Genomic DNA, 18,987 nt, shown 5'->3' with positions numbered 1-18,987 from the left:
CCCACAACTTAGCTGAGAGAGGCGAGCGAGGTAAAACCTCATTCTCTATTTGTACCCAGTGTTTAGGTACTCCTAATGATAACCAATGTCTAGTTTGATCTAATATACTAGCCTCGTAATAACTACTAAGTCTTGGCAATCCAAGCCCTCCTTTATTTTGTCGTCTGTACAGTACTCTGGCTGCTGTTCTTGGATGTTTATTTAGCCAAACATATTTGTTTAACACCTTTTGCATCTTAGCTATACAGGCAGTCCCCGGGTTACATACAAGATAGGGACTGTAGTTTTGTTCTTAAGTTGAGTTTGTATGTAAGTCGGAATCATATACGTTATTATTGTAGCCCCAGTCAAATTTTTTTTGGTCTCTGTGACAATTGGATTTTAAAAATGTCGGATTGTCATAAGAACCAGGATTATCAATAAATCTTAATTACAGACTCCTGTGATAACTGTTATAGCTGTTTATTGTAGCCTAAGGCTAAAGTACAGTAATTACCAATATCCAGAGGTCCGTTTGTAACTAGGGGTCTTATGTAAGTCAGGTGTTCTTAAGTAGGGGACCGCGTGTAAATTGTTGACTGCTATAGGAACATTTCTGAATAGATATGTTATTTTAGGTAGAATCATCATTTTTATTGCAGAAATTCTGCCTATCCAGGACACCCATAATTTAGAGTATTCCTTCAGTTCTTCTTCCATTTGGCTTAATAGCGGATGGTAATTTAATGGAAATAACCTATTACTAGGGAAAGCCAATTGAATATCTAAGTGTGTAATTTGCCCATCTGCCCATACATATGGATAGTTGTTTTGAAGATGACTTTTATCTTTCTCAGGGATATTCATGTTTAATATTAAAAATTTGCTGGCGTTTAACTTGTAGTAGGACATTTTACTAAATTGGTTTAGTAACAGGGTGACTGTAGAGGTTTGGTGAGTGCGATTATTACATCATCCGCGAATAAGCCGATTTTATGGTTTACTTTCCCTACTTTTATTCCTGAAATAGCATTTGATGTCCTAATTGCCTCAGCAAGCGGTTCCATCAGCAATGTGAAAATTAAGGGAGATAAGGGACACCCTTGTCTAGTACCGTTCGTAATTACAAACGGCTGAGAAGAATATCCTGACATAGATACGCATGCTGAGGGAAATGTATAGAAAGCCATAACACATTTAACTGCTTCTTTTGAAAACCCAAATTTTCTTAAAACAGCCTCCAAATATCCCCCAGTGGACTCGGTCGAGCGCCTTCTACGCATCCAACGAAAGGAGCAGAGAAGGCGTCCGACCCATCTCTGCCACAGCTACAAGGTCCATAAATCTCCTTGTACCATCTGAGGAGGCCCCTGACGAAGCCCACCTGATCCTGGTGTATGAGCCCCGGCAGGAGCAGAGCCATCCTATTAGCTATGATTTTAGAGTAAATCTTCAAATCTGTGTTCAATAACGATTTTGGCCTAAAATTGGCTGGACTATCCGGAGCTTTACCCGGTTTAGGGAGGGTGATTAACATTTCTTTAGGAATATGTCCTGTGGACTGAATTTCATTAAATACTGTGACAAGGTGAGGGATGAGTATAGATGAGTAAGTTTTGTAATAGTCGTTTGTTAACCCATCATATTATTTTTTAAGGCTTTAATGGCTATTTTTATCTCCTCTGATGTAATAAGGGAAGCTATAACGTATTTGATTGTTCTTCTGTAAGCGAAGGCAGATTTACAGACTTTACAGAAAATTTGAAATACCCTCCTCTGTTGGTTGTGCAGTACTTTTATCCTCTTTAAGGTTGTACAATGCCGAGTAATATGTAGCTAACTCTTCTATTATTTGCTGAGGATCAAATACTTTTTCGTTTTTATTATTAAGGATAAAAGTTAGCCTACTTTGAGCCGCTTTTTTCTTCAGTGTGTTAGCCAGTATTTTGCTTGCTTTATTGCCCAACACATACTGCCTTGCTTTTAATCTTCTCAATGCCTGTTCAAATTTATATGAGTCTAGTTGCTTTAGTTGGTGTTGTACAATTTCTATCATTTCTGCTCTGTGTGGACAGTAAGTACCCTTATTAAGTGTGCTTAATACTGCTAGGCTAGACATTGGGGCAGATTTACTTACCCGGTCCATTCGCGATCCAGCCGCGCGTTCTCTGCGGTGGATTCGGGTCCAGCTGGGATTCATTAAGGCAGTTCCTCCGACGTCCACCAGGTGGCGCTGCTGCGCTGAAGGGCATCAGAACACACTCAAGTACACCGGCCTATTCCTAGTGAAAGTAAGTGCAAGCTCCGCGACACATTTTTTTTTTTTAAATGCAGCGGTTTTTCCAATTTCCGTTGCGTGCATGCGCCAAAATCCGATCGCGTGCGCCAAAATCCCGGGGCAAATCAGAAATATTCCGGTAACACGTCGGAAAAACGTGAAATGGGCCCTTAGTAAATGACCCCCATTAGGTGGATTCTGAGCTCATCGTTTGCTTTCTTATTAGCTGCTTCCACACTTTTAAAGTGACCCCTCATATACATTTTATGAGCACACCATATCTTTGATGTTTTTAATTCAGGTGAGACATTTTGTGAAAAGAAATTGGTCAATTCATTGTGTGTCCAATTGCTGTATTTTGGTAGGTGCAGTATAAAATTCTTTAGTCTCCACAGATTAGACCTCACTGCTGGGTAATTCTCCGCAATTTCTATGTGGATTGGGGCGTGGTCTGACCAACTTATAATATCGATTTTAGACGATGTAATTCTACTAAAAAGTGATTGATCTACTAGAAACATATCAATCCTGGAATACATCTTATGAGGGTGGGAGAAAAAGGAAAATCCCTTTCATTGGGGTGTTGTAGTCTCCATACATCTAAATATGCTTCTTGATGATATATATTAGAGTTCAGATGGCCTATCTTGATAAGAGGCATTAGAAGTATCAATCGAAGGCCACATTGGCATATTATAGTCTTCTGCTATCAGGACTGCTCCTTTTTTGCATTCATCCACCAACGCAAACAGTTTCCTATAAAATATGGCTTGTTTTTTTTATTAGGGGCATATACTGACACTAAAGTATATGTCACATTATTAAGAAGACAAATTATTATTACATAGCGACCCATGGGGTCAACAATGATATGTACAAGAGAAAAAGCAAGTGAATTTTTTATGGCTATATAAACTCCCCTTTACTTATCTATAGCTGGGGCTGCAATTATAACGGGGAATTGTTTGTGATGGAGACGATAAATGTCCCCTTGATTCAGATGCGTCTCTTGTGTGCAAAAGATGTCTGTTTTGGAGCTCACCGCCTCTTTCCACATTCTGGACCTTTTGTAAGGGCTACTAAGGCCCTTTACATTAATAGACGTGACCCTAATTAACATTTTTTGAATCCAGGTATAGCTTTTTAAACTCTTTCAAAGTATGGAGTAGCTCCAATACCCCAAATATGTCCTTAATTTTATGCCTATTAGATGAGATTACTGTCCTAACCAAAAAACAATACCAACTATAAAATCCCACTCTCTTCTTATCCTTCAAATACACAACATACAACCTCCCCAGAATCATTCTAACACATACATCCTCACTTATTTCCGTTTTTTTGAATGCATACAAATTTCTCACGTTCCACAATACCTCTTTAATACACGATAACATAATCCACAACACAAAAGAAAAGAAAAGATAGCGCTCGGCACAATACAGATTATTACGGTGGCAAACACGAACCAGTTGTAGAGTAACAGTATTCACTGCAGATAGACTCCGGTGATCAATTCCTCTTTATATGGCACTAGCGGTGGTGCTCAGCTCATGTGAAAAACAGTCCAGTAGGTATTCGAAGGAAAAAAAGAATAAGCGGCACTCACCATAACTGTGCAATCGGTATGTTTATTTCAGGTGCAAGTACAGGGAGGAGCGGGACCTGGCTTTTTTTTTTTTTTAACTGTGCAATCGGTCCCGCTCCTCCCTGTACTTGCACCTGAAATAAACATACCGATTGCACAGTTATGGTGAGTGCCGCTTATTCTTTTTTTCCTTCGAATAATCCACAACACACTCTCTCTTTCCCTGCCCAAAAATCAGAAATAGCAATGGTGAGAGTAATATAAAACTTAACTTTTACTAGATAATGGTTAAAGACCAGGTGCTAGCACATATATCAAACAGACAATTATATATCAAATTGCTGACTGTCACAGTGGTGAAGGCAGCAGACATCAGATAGAAAGCAATAAAATCTGTGTCGCAGTATTGGACATGGCGTTTCCTCCATGATACAAGTGGATTCATCAGGGGCCAAGCATATGTATCTGAAAAGATCAATAGAATTGTGCTCAGTATTAGCACCAAAAACACAATAACATACCAGTGAAGCTGACAGTAGTTGCTCCTACCTTAGTGGCGTGGCCGAGCAGTTCTGCTTGCTGTTTCTGGCGTGCGCACCATCACATTGCGCATGCGCCAGATATATCAGCTGTCCGCCGCGTCACTGACTCCGGACTGGAAGTGCGTCACTCGAGGTGAGCATTCCGTGACCCGGAGTCTACAGGCATTCCCCTCACCAGCGTCTCACTGCTCTGACAAGGCGACCTTTCTTCGACAAGCCCATGACTTACGTCAGCGATTTAGGGACAAGGGCTATCTAAGAAATGCTTTTCAGTTTGCGGCACAAAAAGATAGAACTGATCTGTTGATCCCAAAACCAAAATATGAAGAGACAGAATTGATCAGACTCATCACCACCTTTAATAACGGGGCTCCAGCCATGAGAACAATTATCTCCAAACACTGGGATACATTACGCATGGACACTGACATTAGAGATCTTGTAGGCACTCAACCATCTATTACCTACAGGAAGGGACGATCACTGCGGGATCGTCTAGTCCATAGCCACTTTATACCAGTAAGAACCAAGACTTGGCTAGACAAAACTACTATACAGGGGAACTTTCAATGTGGAGGTTGATATCAGGTCCTTTATTAATTGTAGATCTATGGGGGTGATCTACGGGATTGTTTGCACCTGCGGCCTGGAATATATAGGCAAAACCATCCAAGAATTTCGAAGAAGAATTGGAGCACACATAGGTGACCTTCTCAACCATAGAGACACCCCTCTTGCTAGACATGTAGAACAATTCCACAATGGCTGCACAGATGCCATCAAATTCCATGGCATCACGGTAATTCCACAAAGCCCCAGGGGTGGTGACTGGGATAAGAGAGTCCTACAATGTGAGACAAAATTGATTTTTTCGTCTGAATACAGTCTCACCAAATGGACTAAATGAATCCATCAGCTATGCCCTGTTTTTGGATCCCTAAACCTAGTCTCCTTTAACAGTCATGTTATTATATCACATAATGACTATCTCAGTCTCTAGTCCTTATGGTCCATTTAGCCGTTTCTTATTCCTCCTGAGTGAAGAACCTGTCTGAATATCACTATTTGCACTTAGGGGATTCGTTCCATTGAGCCCCCGTTCCCCCCATTTTTTCATATTGATATGGAGAAGTATATCGATAAGCAAGTCTTTTTTACCCTATGTTCGATACGGAGGAGATGTAATTATGTCATAGGGTTGTGTAATCCATTTATCTTTATGACTTTGTATATGCAGCCTGGAGCGAATCCTGTAGGCTCTCCCCCTCCCCGCCCACAGTGAGACGCTGGTGAGGGGAATGCCTGTAGACTCCGGGTCACGGAATGCTCACCTCGAGTGACGCAATTCCGGTCCGGAGTCAGTGACGCGGTGGACAGCTGATATATCTGGCGCATGCGCAGTGTGATGGTGCGCACGCCAGAAACAGCAAGCAGAACTGCTCTGCCACACCACTAAGGTAGGAGCAACTACTGTCAGCTTCACTGGTATGTTATTGTGTTTTTGGTGCTAATACTGAGCACAATTCTATTGATCTTTTCAGATACATATGCTTGGCCCCTGATGAATCCACTTGTATCATGAAGGAAACGCGTTGGGCAGCTATTTTAGCATAGTATAGGGAAAGGGTACTTAGGAAAAGTTGTGGACTGTCCTTGTTAGGACAGGAGTCTCTGGGGAACCTAAGGGCGAGATTAGCCCACAGGGACTAAATAGGGACGGCCATATGAGTTTCACCTGTATTAAACACGAAGGGACGACCAGACAAGCAACGCCCTTCCATTTGATGTTTGTACCACCCTATATGCTGTATTATGTAGCTTCTGTATTATAGCTACATAAAGTATCTATGTCCAATACTGCGACACAGATTTTATTGCTTTCTATCTGATGTCTGCTGCCTTCACCACTGTGACAGTCAGCAATTTGATATATAATTGTCTGTTTGATATATGTGCTAGCACCTGGTTTTTAACCATTATCTAGTAAAAGTTAAGTTTTATATTACTCTCACCATTGCTATTTCTGATTTTCCGACTTTATGTGGTGTTGCATAGGGCTGTAATCTATAGGTCTTTGAATTAGGACCTGTATAATTCTGAGAGAAAGAGAAAAAAAAATTTCTTTCTCCTATTCCTTCTGACTTTGCTTATTTGATTGACTTTCCCTGCCCTACACACATACTCCAAACATAAATACCTCAAATGATAAAAAACGTATTCCCGTCAACTCTTTACACAATCTTCCAATCTTCTTCAAAATATTTCTAGAAAAAAAACGATTCCATAACACATGAATTACATGACCCAGGCAATTGCTGACTCGTTGAAAATGAGATGAAAGGAAAGTAAACGAAGTCTGCCTGACCAACCCCTCCTAACTAAATAAACATACATACAACTTTTATTTTGAATTGGAAGGTGATTGGTCACAGCCATTATTGAAAAAATGTTTTACAATCTGTAAAAAACACAAACTTTATTAGAAACACAATTTTATAACAATTCTTTTACAAGTTAAAATGATGGGTGAGCAGAGTCCTTGCCAACAGCTTCCACATATTGCTTTTCCATAATAATAATTGTCCGGTGCATTTAAACCATCAAATCTGCTCAGAAAGCACGCTTGGCGTGCAGTGTCACAACTACCAAAACCACTAGCCGCCAACCTCCTAGCCAGTGGCGCGAGCAGAGGTGACTAACCATTAACTTAATAAAACCAACCAGGTCCTAAAAGGGAGGCCACCCCATGAAGGATCCTGGCATAAATCCTGTAAACTTCCGGACTTAAAATAACCACACCATATTTTCATCCACTTCTTCTTCACTTTACCAATTGAATTAGCTGTTGACAAGAACCCCGTCCCCGCCACGCGTCCTAACTAACCTAACCAGTACCCCACTTAACATAAGAACATAACTACTTGTATCCCGTCTCCCAAAAACCACATGAGTGACCCTGATACAAACAAAACTAAGGGAGGGTGGGTGGGAAAATTTTCTAAAGCCAAAAGATGGCTACCCTTCCTAACCCCCGTATATAAACCCCTCACTATCTCCTCCCCCCAGTTCAAAATCACTTAGCACTAAATCTCCACCCCCAAGACCACTCCACCCATCATTTTTTTCCCTCTCATCTCTGCCTGTCATGGCCGCACTGCGCCTATCCTTGCAGCTGGCTACGTGCTAACATTCTCACAACCCCTACATTCGCTCCTAGGACACTCTTCCTTCTTACATACCCCTCTCAAAATCTGAAATTCTCTGACTGGTAACGCATTATGTAGACTCAACCATACAACTTCACTCTGTTTATTTGTCACTCCATCCATACTGATTTTCTTCCAAACTTTCCCAGTCTCTTCACTACGCACCCCCGCAATTTCACAATTATTTTCTTTACTTTTAATTATACCCATAATCATCCTCTTATTCCTTAATTCATCCGTACTCAAACTCTCCAACTCATATTTCCTAACAAAATCAAAGATCCACTCGTACCACCTTGCACACTTAAACATAAACGGTTTCCTCACATCCATCTCGTACGATTTCAATCTCACAAACTTTCGCCCACTTACGTACTTACACATACATGCAAATTCCCTTTCAACACACCCAAAACAAACGTCATCAAATTAACCCCAAAATTCACCTCAGGGTTAGGAAATCCTAAACCACCCTTCTCTTTACTTTTCATCACATTCTCACGTTTCACTTTCTCCATTTTTGAACCCCAAAAGAAAACAAATAACATCCTTTGCAAAATCCTAATTTTGTTATAATTCGGGGGAAAAACAAAAGCCACATACAAAAAAATAGGTAACACTATACTTTTAATACGGTAACTAAAATTTTTCCCAACAAAGACAAACTTCTAATTCTCCAAAAACACAACTTACGGTCCACTCTCTCTACCACATCATTCCAACTCTCATTCCCATCCAAGCTATCTTCAAACTTTACTCCCAAAATTTTTATACTCTTCTTAACACAGCTAACACCTACATCCTTACTCACACTACCAGATCCAAACAACTTACACTCAATTTTCTCCCAATTCACACTAAACGCAGACGCTCCACAAAACAATGCTACTAACAACTTTACACGCCGCACTCCACATTCAGACTCACATATCGTACAAACATCATCCATGTAACCTGCCACCTTTAGACAACTCCCATCACCCCCAGGAATATGAATACCCTTCACCAATTTATCACCTTTTATGAGACATAATAGTGGTTCCATTGCACATACAAAAACAATTGGTGAAAGTGGACACCCCTGACGAACGCCGGACAATACATTAACTTTATTAGATAATATCCCATTCACCAAAATTTTGCTGAAAATATCAACATATAAACTACGAATCCTTAAAACAAAATCACCCGGAAAACCTAATTTAATTAAGACACCAAACAAAAAATCGTGCGCTAGACGGTCATATGCCTTCTCAAAATCCAATGTCATTACATACACATTCTTCCTTCTTTCTCTACATTCCCATAACACATCTCTCAACACACACAGACTCTCTTGCACTCTCCTACCAGGCACTGCACAATACTGTTCTTCACTCACCACATTCTTAATCACACCTTTCATCCTTTCTGCCAAAATCTTGGCATACATTTTATAGTCTACATTCAATAAACTTATAGGTCTCCAATTCTTCAAACACTTCAAGTCACCTTTTTTTGGAATTAGAACTATGATACCACCTTTCATACTTTCAGCCAAACAAGGATTCTTCCACATATATCTGCACACTTCCAACACATCCTTACTCACAATCCCCCACATACATCTGAAAAATTCTACTGGCAAACCATCCTCCCCTGGGGTTTTACCCAATTTCATACTCATAATGATCTTCCATATCTCATTCATCGTGATTTCATGCAATAATCCACCCTTATTTTCCACATCCACTCTGTCCTCCAATACACTTAACACCTCAGACTCTAAACACTCATCCCTCCATTTCCTAGAAAACAAAGTACTATAGAACTTCTCAATCTCACTCATAACCTCCTTTGATTCATCCCCATTCTCATTCACAACCACATTCAAACTAGTTTTACTTGAACACACCTTCTTAAAGAAAAACCTAATACATTTCTCATCCAACTCCATCTTCTCCACTTTCGACCTAAAAATAATCCTTTTACCTCTTTCAGCCAAAAACTTTTGAATTTCATTTCTTACCACACACAAATCATTCTCTACATCTTCACCCCATTCAAGCAACATATATAAAAAACGCAATCTTTCATTTAACATAATAAAATTTTGTCTGCAGCCCTACGCCTACCCAATCTTTTGAAAAAAGTTCTTGTTTTCTGCTTAACAACCTCCAACCACTCCAAAATATTTCCATACTCACTTTTATAACACTTCCATAACATCCTCCCGTGCCACATAACCAGAGCAGCGGGGATGTGCAAACCAATGGCTAAAGAATAATGATCATGAAAAAATAGTATCAATTCTTCTATCTTTATTTGAATTGGCCAATTGGCCACATGAGCCATAACACATTGCATAGATGCGTCTGATATGCGCAAAATGCTCACAGCCCCCACATGGTCCGGTATGGACAACCACGGGTGTGAATAAATGCAGAGATATCTAAGCCTTTTAGGACTGATGGTAAAAAGATATGCTTAGGTCAAGAAATAAATTGGCAAGTGCCTATCACAATAAAAATGAATGCATCCTATGCTGTCAATCACATTTAGTCCAAGTAATAAATAAATGATATCACCGTGTTAGTGTAGGGGGGGGTGGAAGATTGTTCCCCACGCGTTCCGCCTCCTTAGGCTTCCTCAGGGGTATAGTGTTGGTACGTGCTGTACGATATTTATACTTTAAAGGTAGATGACAAAGTAGGGCTCACCTGAACGAATCTCGTGTCTGTCGTGTGTGTGGTATTGGCGGGTGGGGCGGCTGGGAGGCGCGCTGCGCATGCGCCCGCCCAGCGATCGCGAGACCGGCACAATCCTCCACCTCCTGCTTAAGCCGGCCGCGCGTCAAAAGGCAGACACACCCACAGCCCAGACCCCAGCGCAGCCCCTGGTGTCCTGATGGTGCTGTTTCTGGAGTGGCAAGAGGAGGGTACTGATGGTAATATGTATAGACTGTCGGGATCGTGGTGGCAGTGGTCTACATTGGGTCTAGGTTAACCCAATATATGCCTGAAAGGAAATGGCAATGAAGTGATGCTGTGACCTGCGGTCACTCAGGAAGGGGTACTGGATGGCCATGAAGTCATGTCAAAATTGTTGGTTCCTCAAAGGGTCAGAGGGATGGTGTATGTATACTATATATGCATATTGGACGGTATGGTAAGTATATATGTAGTATGATCTTGTATGTAAGCCACTGTGTGAAAAATGGGGGAAAGTGAGTGGAGCAAATCTAGAGAAGAATAAAAGATATAAAAAATATATGTAAAAAATGACCAGAGGAGGGAAAAAATGGTGACAATTATTGTATGATAAAACCCTGGAATGGGGTGCAAAAGTCGAAAAAGAATTCATAGTCCGTGAAAGTCTATTGACTCGTGAGAGGAAATTGTGTTGTAAACCTCTGCTTGGGTCTTCTCATGTGTGCCCATAATTGGACTTTTCTTTGTGTACACTGTGGTCCTTGGTGTGAGACACTGGTGCTGTGATCCTCAAGTCGTGCATCAAGGTTTCTTCAGGTGAATGATGCTGTGGTGCAGAATTGAAGGTGTTGATCACTGTGTCCTTCAGGGATCAGAGAGGAGGGAATTGCTCGTAGATACTGTTTGTAAAAGCCGGTGAACAGCCATTCTTCATTTAGTCCTTTGGGTGTCATTGTGTCTAGTTCGTAGATCCACCTTGATTCCATTTGGAGAATTAATGGTGTAGGATTTCCTCCTCTAATATTGATGTTGATTTTTTCAAGGCCTTATATTTTTATGCCCTTGCATTGGCTGTTATGAAAATTTAGAAAATGCATTGCCACAGACGTTAGACTCTTGTCTTGCTTGAAGTGTTTTCTAGCCGTGTTTACAGTGGATAAATGTTGTTGGATCCTCTTTTTCAATGGCTGTGTAGTTTGCCCCACATAAAATTTTGGGCAGGTACATTGAATCAGGTAGATAACATTCCTGGTTTTGCAGTTGATATATTGCTTCAATCTGTATATGCATTTGTTGGTTGGGTTTGTGAAAGAATCCGTACTGGCCATATATTGGCAAATGTTGCATTCGCCACAGGGGAATGTGCCCCTGATTTGGTGTCCACCAGTCGTTTGAATCACTGGTTGTATGAAGTGGCTCCTGGTAAGATGATCTTTTAAGTTTTTGGCTCTCCTTGCTGTTATAGTGGGTCTTGTGCCAATGTATTCATTGAGTTTAGATTCACTTTGTAGTATGTTCCAATTGGTGCCCAAAATTTTGTAGATGTCTTGCCATTGGTTATTGTAAGTCGTGATCAGTCTGACTGTATCATCTGTTTTGGATTTTTTGTTGGGTATTAACAGTGTGCTTCTATCCCTCCCTTTGACTCGCATGCAGGCTTGTGATATTGTTTTCTTAGGATATCCTCGTGCTCTCAGTCTGGAGGTAAGTTCTTTAGCATGAGCTTTAAAGTCTTCATGATCACTGCAATTTCTTTTTAATCTCAAAAATTGGCTGTATGGGATTCCTTTTTTTTGGTGGTGAGGGTGGAAGCTTTGGAAATGCAGGATGTTATTTGTAGCCGTTTTTTTTCTGAATAGTGATGTCGTTATTTTCCTTTGATGGATGGTCAATTTTAGGTCCATTGATTCTCACTTACAAACTCTCTCACACCACACTCCTGAAGACAAAAAATATCGGCCTTTTCTTGACCTAGAAACTCAAAAATTGCCGCTCTTCGGCTTTTGGACTTGATACTTCTCACATTTTCAGAATATATCGTTGCAGACATAATGAGAAAAGAAAAAAGGAAAAGAAAAAAACAATAATCAAAAAAAATATTTAAACTTAAGGCTGAACTCAGGGTCCATGAACCTTTTTGCCACCGACCACAAGACACTTAACCTCTTACGCCGTATTCTTAAATCAATCGCCGGGCGAACGGCCCTCATCTGTCTTACTCTTCTTAGCGCAGTTTTCAGAGGCCATCCTGTACGGATGCGGGGAAGATCCATCGTCACTATCAAAGATTTGAGCCCCACCACTCTCCCTTTTATACGAACTAGTCTCTTCAGATATGAAAAGGCCAATGTTCTCCGCATCTGATGAATGCACAGGGCTTTCCACATCAGAGATCATATCTTCCATATCACCTTCCGATGTTGCTTCACTTTGCACCTGAATTTTCTCTTTTTCATCTTCCTTCTCGAGCCTTGCAAGCTCCTTTTGGATTTCCTCTGCTGCAGCTTTCGCAGCTTCCTCTTTTTCTCTTTGCTTTTCAGCTGCCCATTCGGCCTCTCTCTTCCATAAGTTTTATTCAAACTCACTGTTCCTTTTGGAAATTGCAAGCCAGCTCACCTGGAGTAATGAAGATCCCAAGTGGATAGTCGAGCACGGTTTCTCCAGCCAGATAGGAGTAAGGTACTTGAAAACAAACGTGATCCAGCTCAAAGACAAAAATTCCACTTATCTTCATTAAAAGAATTTTTTGCTTTATTGCTTCTTCAGTAAAAACGAATACATACGGAGTACATCACATAACATCGAAGAAAAGAAGCCTACGCGTTTCGGGTAAAACTGCTACCCTTATTCATGGCTAACTCTTAACACCTAGGCGTTTCTTTTATAAACAGGTAATGGTGTCACATGACCGGAAACAGACCGCGTCACGGACAGCACTGCTGCACAAAGTACATATTCAACAGTGTATAAAGAGTTAAAAAAGGACAATAAACACATATAATATGGGAAACAAGAAATCGACGTAAATGCCTATCATTGTATATTATAACTCAGTATTGGCAGATAACATCCAACCTCTTGTTTAACCCCTTGGGTACACAGGTCTCAAGTGAAAAGATCCAGAAAGTTTCTCTATTAAGGAGTTTTCTCCTATGATCACCTCCACGTATTGGTCGCTCAACCTTCTCTATCCCCATACATGAGAATGTACTACAGTCTCCTCCATGGATCTTTTGAAAATGTCTAGATGCCATGGAGATATTGACCGCCTGTTTGTTTTTGGCATCTGACAGGTGGCGCCGAATGTGGACTTTGAGTGGTCCGCTTGTGCACCCTACATATTGCACTTTGCAACATCTATATGCTATAATGTAAATAAGATAAGTTGTATTGCAATTCATAAGATGTTTTATTTTATACTGTTTGCCTGGGCTCATGGACATAAATTCCTTTGAGGGGCACGCATAATTACAACAGGTACACTTTGAATGGCCACATTTGTAAAAACCTGTAGTGGAAAGCCAAGTAGTATTTTTCTTATCAGCTGATAAAAATAAACTAGGGGATAGTATACTAGCCAGTGTGGGGGCTTTTTTTTGAGACAAACCTAACATTACCTTCTATATGTTTAGCTACCTCATCATCAGTGCATAGCAATGGCAAATATTTTTTGATAATCTTTATAATATCATTATATTGAGAACTATACGTAGTTGAGAAGGTAATTGGATTGACCCGATGTACTGGGAGGACTTTAGATTTTCTGTTGGTTTCTATAATGAGATCAGACCTAGGGATATTTTGGACTATATTCTTAGCTCTATTCAGCATCCAGGGGGAATATTTCCTTTTTAACAAACCTTGGCATATTCGTGTACTAACTTTTTCATATGTACCTGAATCTGAGCAATTCCTTTTTGTTCTAATCAATTCTCCTACCGGGATATTTCTGACAGTATGAGGTTCATGACAAGACGTAGCCTCCAAAATAGAATTGACTGCAGATGGCTTAAAATATGGAGTAACAATAACTGACTCAGCCCCTTTTAATGTGACATCCAAAAAAATTAATCGATTGGCAGTCAAAGCCTGAAGTAAACCTAAGATTCATTTGATTATCATTCATGAATTTGACAAACTCTAAGGCTTGCACCTCTGTACCCTCCCATATCAGGAGCAGGTCGTCGATATAACGACCATACCACCTGATATGGGAGAGAAAAGGGTTAGTGGGGGAAAACAAGTATTTTTCCTCCCAAGCTGCCATATATATGTTTGCCAGGGAGGGCGAACACTTGCCCCCCATGGCAGCCCCGCACTGTTGGAGAAAAAATCTGCCATCAAATGAAAAATAATTCTTAGTAAGTAAAAATTCCATAACCAACACTATGAATTCCTTGACACAGGTGTCGTAGTCACAAAAATAAGATAGAAAATATGACAATGATGTTAATGCAACCTCATGTAAAAGGGATGGATATAAGGCAACTACGTCACATGTCAGCCAACAATAGGATTTCTTCCACTGTAAACCATCTAATAGGGAAACAACATGCTTAGAATCCCGAAGATAACCGGGCAGTGCTTTGACAATGGGCTGAAGATGGTGATCGACCCATTCACTTGGTCTCTCGGAGATAGAGCCTATACCCGCTACTATGGGTCTCAAGGGGGGTGGAAATATTCCTTTATGTAATTTTGGAAGGGAATGAAAAATTGGAACAACAGGGTTGTTCACAAATAAGTAATCCGCAATTTTTTCATTAATCGCCCCCATATGGACACCCTCCTCCAAGAGTCTCTTGAGAGACGTTTGAAATATATTGGTAGGATTGCCATGTAGTTCTCTATAGATGTTGTCATCTGATAAGATATTATTATTCAGATTCCTGTATAAACCCGCATTCATCAATACCACCGCCCCACCTTTGTCAGCCTGGCGTATCACCAAGTCATTATTATTTTTCAGTTGGCTTAGAGCAAGCCTAAGGGGGGCGGCGAGATTGTTGGAGGCAGTGTTGTAATTGCTCAACACAGTATGACTCAATTTGACTAATTCCTGTTCAATTTTATCCTGGAACACGTCCAAAATTTCTGGGCGGGATTGCACAGGATAAAAATATGAATTACCAGTCTTAAAGGTGCAATTTTTATCAACAACATTATCTTCCCTGGTTTCAGCTGCCAGTCCACGGAGTACAGTCAAATGAATTTGGTCTGAGAATGAATATTCAAAGAGAATATTCAAAGACAAGACATTAACATCGACATTGTTATTACTATTCGATACATTAATATCCGTATCAACATCAGAGAAATGCTTTCTTAGGGTGATATTTCTAGCAAATTTGTTAATGAACCCCATACTGTCAGAAATATCCCGGTAGGAGAATTGATTAGAACAAAAAGGAATTGCTCAGATTCAGGTACATATGAAAAAGTTAGTACACGAATATGCCAGGGTTTGTTAAAAAGGAAATATTCCCCCTGGATGCTGAATAGAGCTAAGAATATAGTCCAAAATATCCCTAGGTCTGATCTCATTATGGAAACCAACAGAAAATCTAAAGTCCTCCCAGTACATCGGGTCAATCCAATTACCTTCTCAACTACGTATAGTTCTCAATATAATGATATTATAAAGATTATCAAAAAATATTTGCCACTGCTATGCACTGATGATGAGGTAGCTAAACATATAGAAGGTAATGTTAGGTTTGTCTCAAAAAAAGCCCCCACACTGGCTAGTATACTATCCCCTAGTTTATTTTTATCAGCTGATAAGAAAAATACTACTTGGCTTTCCACTACAGGTTTTTACAAATGTGGCCATTCAAGGTGTACCTGTTGTAATTATGCGTGCCCCTCAAAGGAATTTATGTCCATGAGCACAGGCAAACAGTATAAAATAAAACATCTTATGAATTGCAATACAACTTATCTTATTTACATTATAGCATGCAGATGTTGCAAAGTGCAATATGTAGGGTGCACAAGCGCACCACTCAAAGTCCACATTCGGCGCCACCTGTCAGATGCCAAAAACAAACAGGCGGTCAATATCTCCATGGCATCTAGACATTTTCAAAAGATCCATGGAGGAGACTGTAGTACTTTTTCATGTATGGGGATAGAGAAGGTTGAGCGACCAATACGTGGAGGTGATCATAGGAGAAAACTCCTTAATAGAGAAACCTTCTGGATCTTTTCACTTGAGACTTGAGATCTGCCAATACTGAGTTATAATATACAATGATAGGCATTTACGTCGATTTCTTGTTTCCCATATTATATGTGTTTATTGTCCTTTTTTAACTCTTTATACACTGTTGAATATGTACTTTGTGCAGCAGTGCTGTCCGTGACGCGGTCTGTTTCCGGTCATGTGACACCATTACCTTTTTATAAAAGAAACGCCTAGGTGTTAAGAGTTAGCCATGAATAAGGGTAGCGGTTTTACCCGAAACGCGTAGGCTTCTTTTCTTCGATGTTATGTGATGTACTCCGTATGTATTTGTTTTTACTGAAGAAGCAATAAAGCAAAAAATTATTTTAATGAAGATAAGTGGAATTTTTGTCTTTGAGCTGGATCATGTTTGTTTTCAAGTACTGTACCTTTTCTCCATTTCTTCTTTCTCCTCCTCCCTCCTCCTCTTCAAATCAGGGCAGTCCTTATAGAGATGTTGTGGACTACCACACAATTCACACTTCCTCCCAATATTGCAGCTTCCAGCTTCATGTCCTGGCGTTTTACACAACTTACACACTAATTTGTGCGGACATCTTTCCTGTACGTGTCCAAAGCTGTAGCACTTCCTACAGTAAGTAGGACGACCGATGTACATGAAGTAACCGCGGTAACCTCCCACCGAGAAGTTGGTTGGCGGGTGCATAAAACCACCTACTGCATTCGGGTCTGGTTTGAATCTCGTGTAATAGCGGATCTTACATATGTAAATACCCAAATTATTTTTCAGCAGCTCACCCCCTCTGATGGTCTGACAAAAGCCAATAAGATAACGTGTTATTACATCCACAGGGGTGAAGGGGTCATATACATGCACAGTCACCGCTTTCTCAAGGATATTAAACAATGGTCTTACCCTGACACCGCACATCATGGGGATTGAAGAAAAAGCCATCAACCTCTGATAAGCATCTAGGCAAATTCCATCCTTATGAAAAGTTTTTTGTGCCTACCTTAGCTTCGATAGGCATTAAGGCTGTGAATATGCTCCTTGGGAACGCCCAACGTATTCAGCAGGATATTAGTGGTAGCCGTTCTTTACGGTATCTTTCGGATCAACTTCAAAACTAATCATGTTCCTTCTTCCTTCCATATCTTCTTAGCAAATAAACGCTGCCAACCCCGCAGGTCACAGAAAACGGATTTCTTCACACCAGGAAAGGCCTCCAAGTGTGTCCCACCAGACAACGCCCTCTCGACCCCTGACTCCGTCCGGACAAGCCTTGATCGGAGCCAAAAAGCCGAGAAGCGATACCGCACATAGCTCACCCAGACCGGGTCTCCTTCAAAACTCTCAACACTGCTCAAGGAGATGAGCCACCGGCAGTAGGCGAAAACGCTACCCCCTACAGGCACTTCCCCTGCAAAGCAGCAGGGGAGCCGAGCGGGCGTCTGCACTTGTCTGCCAACAACTCTTTTGTCAAGTCAGTCTGACTGACTGCGTGCCAGGTCAGCCCATGGGCTCAGAGACCACTTTTCCCTTTATACAGCAGGTGGGCGGTGTGAGGGGACAGGCACGCTCGCTGCATCCATCACACGCTGCTATAGCTTACCTTCGGTCGTTCGCACCTTCTCAAACTATGACAGCACTTTGTTTTTTTTTCCTTTGTTCCGGGTCGGGCCCATTTAGCACCTCATTAATCAAATATTGAAAAGCCTTTGTTCCACCTGCAAAAGACACAGCACACAACACACCTGAGTAGGTGACAAAGCACAAGAGCGTCGTCGACGTCACATCGCAAATTTCGGCTCCATTTCTTTTCCCTTTTCCAAAGTTTTGCTATTTATTTCTCTATCTTTTTCACCAAGTTAAGAAGGGGTGCACCGGTCCTGGAGGTACTGCAATACCAGGTCAATGCGTGGAGTGGACAGAGCAAGCTCTTTTTCCATCTCCCTGTTCCAAAAATCCATTTAATATATGGTCCCCAGATAGGGGACGTATCAGATATTAAACTGATGAGAACAGATTTTTTTTTTTTTTGCCAATTTAGGTCGGTCACTCGCGAAATATCTTTTTAACACATATTTCTCCATGACCTCACATCATTTCGGCACAAAATTAAATTTTTACATTTTTAAAGCCAAACGCTCTTTTATAACAGAAAAATTTTACATCACAAAAAACAAATCAACTTCATCAATCCAATTTTACCAAATGCATCCATTTTTTAACCTTCCAGATTCCTTCTGCATCCGCCCCCCTTTTCTTATCCCACAGATAACACAAATAAAGTTTCCCCAAAATTACTCTCATACAACCATTCACTGATACATCCTTCTTTTTAAAAATATACACACACCTCATATCCCATAAAACTTCTTTCACACATGCTAACAACATCCACAACAAACGCTCTTTTACACTCTTACTCACAACCAAACCAAACATGAAAGTTTCAAAATTCAAAATTTTTAGACCAGTTATTTCTTTACACAATGGTCCAATACGCCTAATAA

At 40.6% G+C, this 18,987-nt stretch overlaps 1 non-coding gene across 1 annotated transcript; it reads right to left on the bottom strand.

Annotated features, from left to right (window-relative positions):
* Positions 1-18,344: 18,344 nt before the first annotated feature.
* LOC140066340 (U2 spliceosomal RNA) lies at positions 18,345-18,541 on the bottom strand. Its single transcript, XR_011848220.1, has one exon. It is a non-coding gene; the product is annotated as a U2 spliceosomal RNA (small nuclear RNA).
* Between the last annotated feature and the right edge of the window lie 446 nt (positions 18,542-18,987).

The sequence above is a fragment of the Engystomops pustulosus genome, chromosome 6, assembly GCF_040894005.1.
Source record: "Engystomops pustulosus chromosome 6, aEngPut4.maternal, whole genome shotgun sequence".
NCBI classification, from domain to species: Eukaryota; Metazoa; Chordata; class Amphibia; order Anura; family Leptodactylidae; genus Engystomops; species Engystomops pustulosus.
The sequence above is the reverse complement of the archived record's forward strand: the minus strand, read 5'-3'. Positions and strand labels throughout refer to the sequence as shown.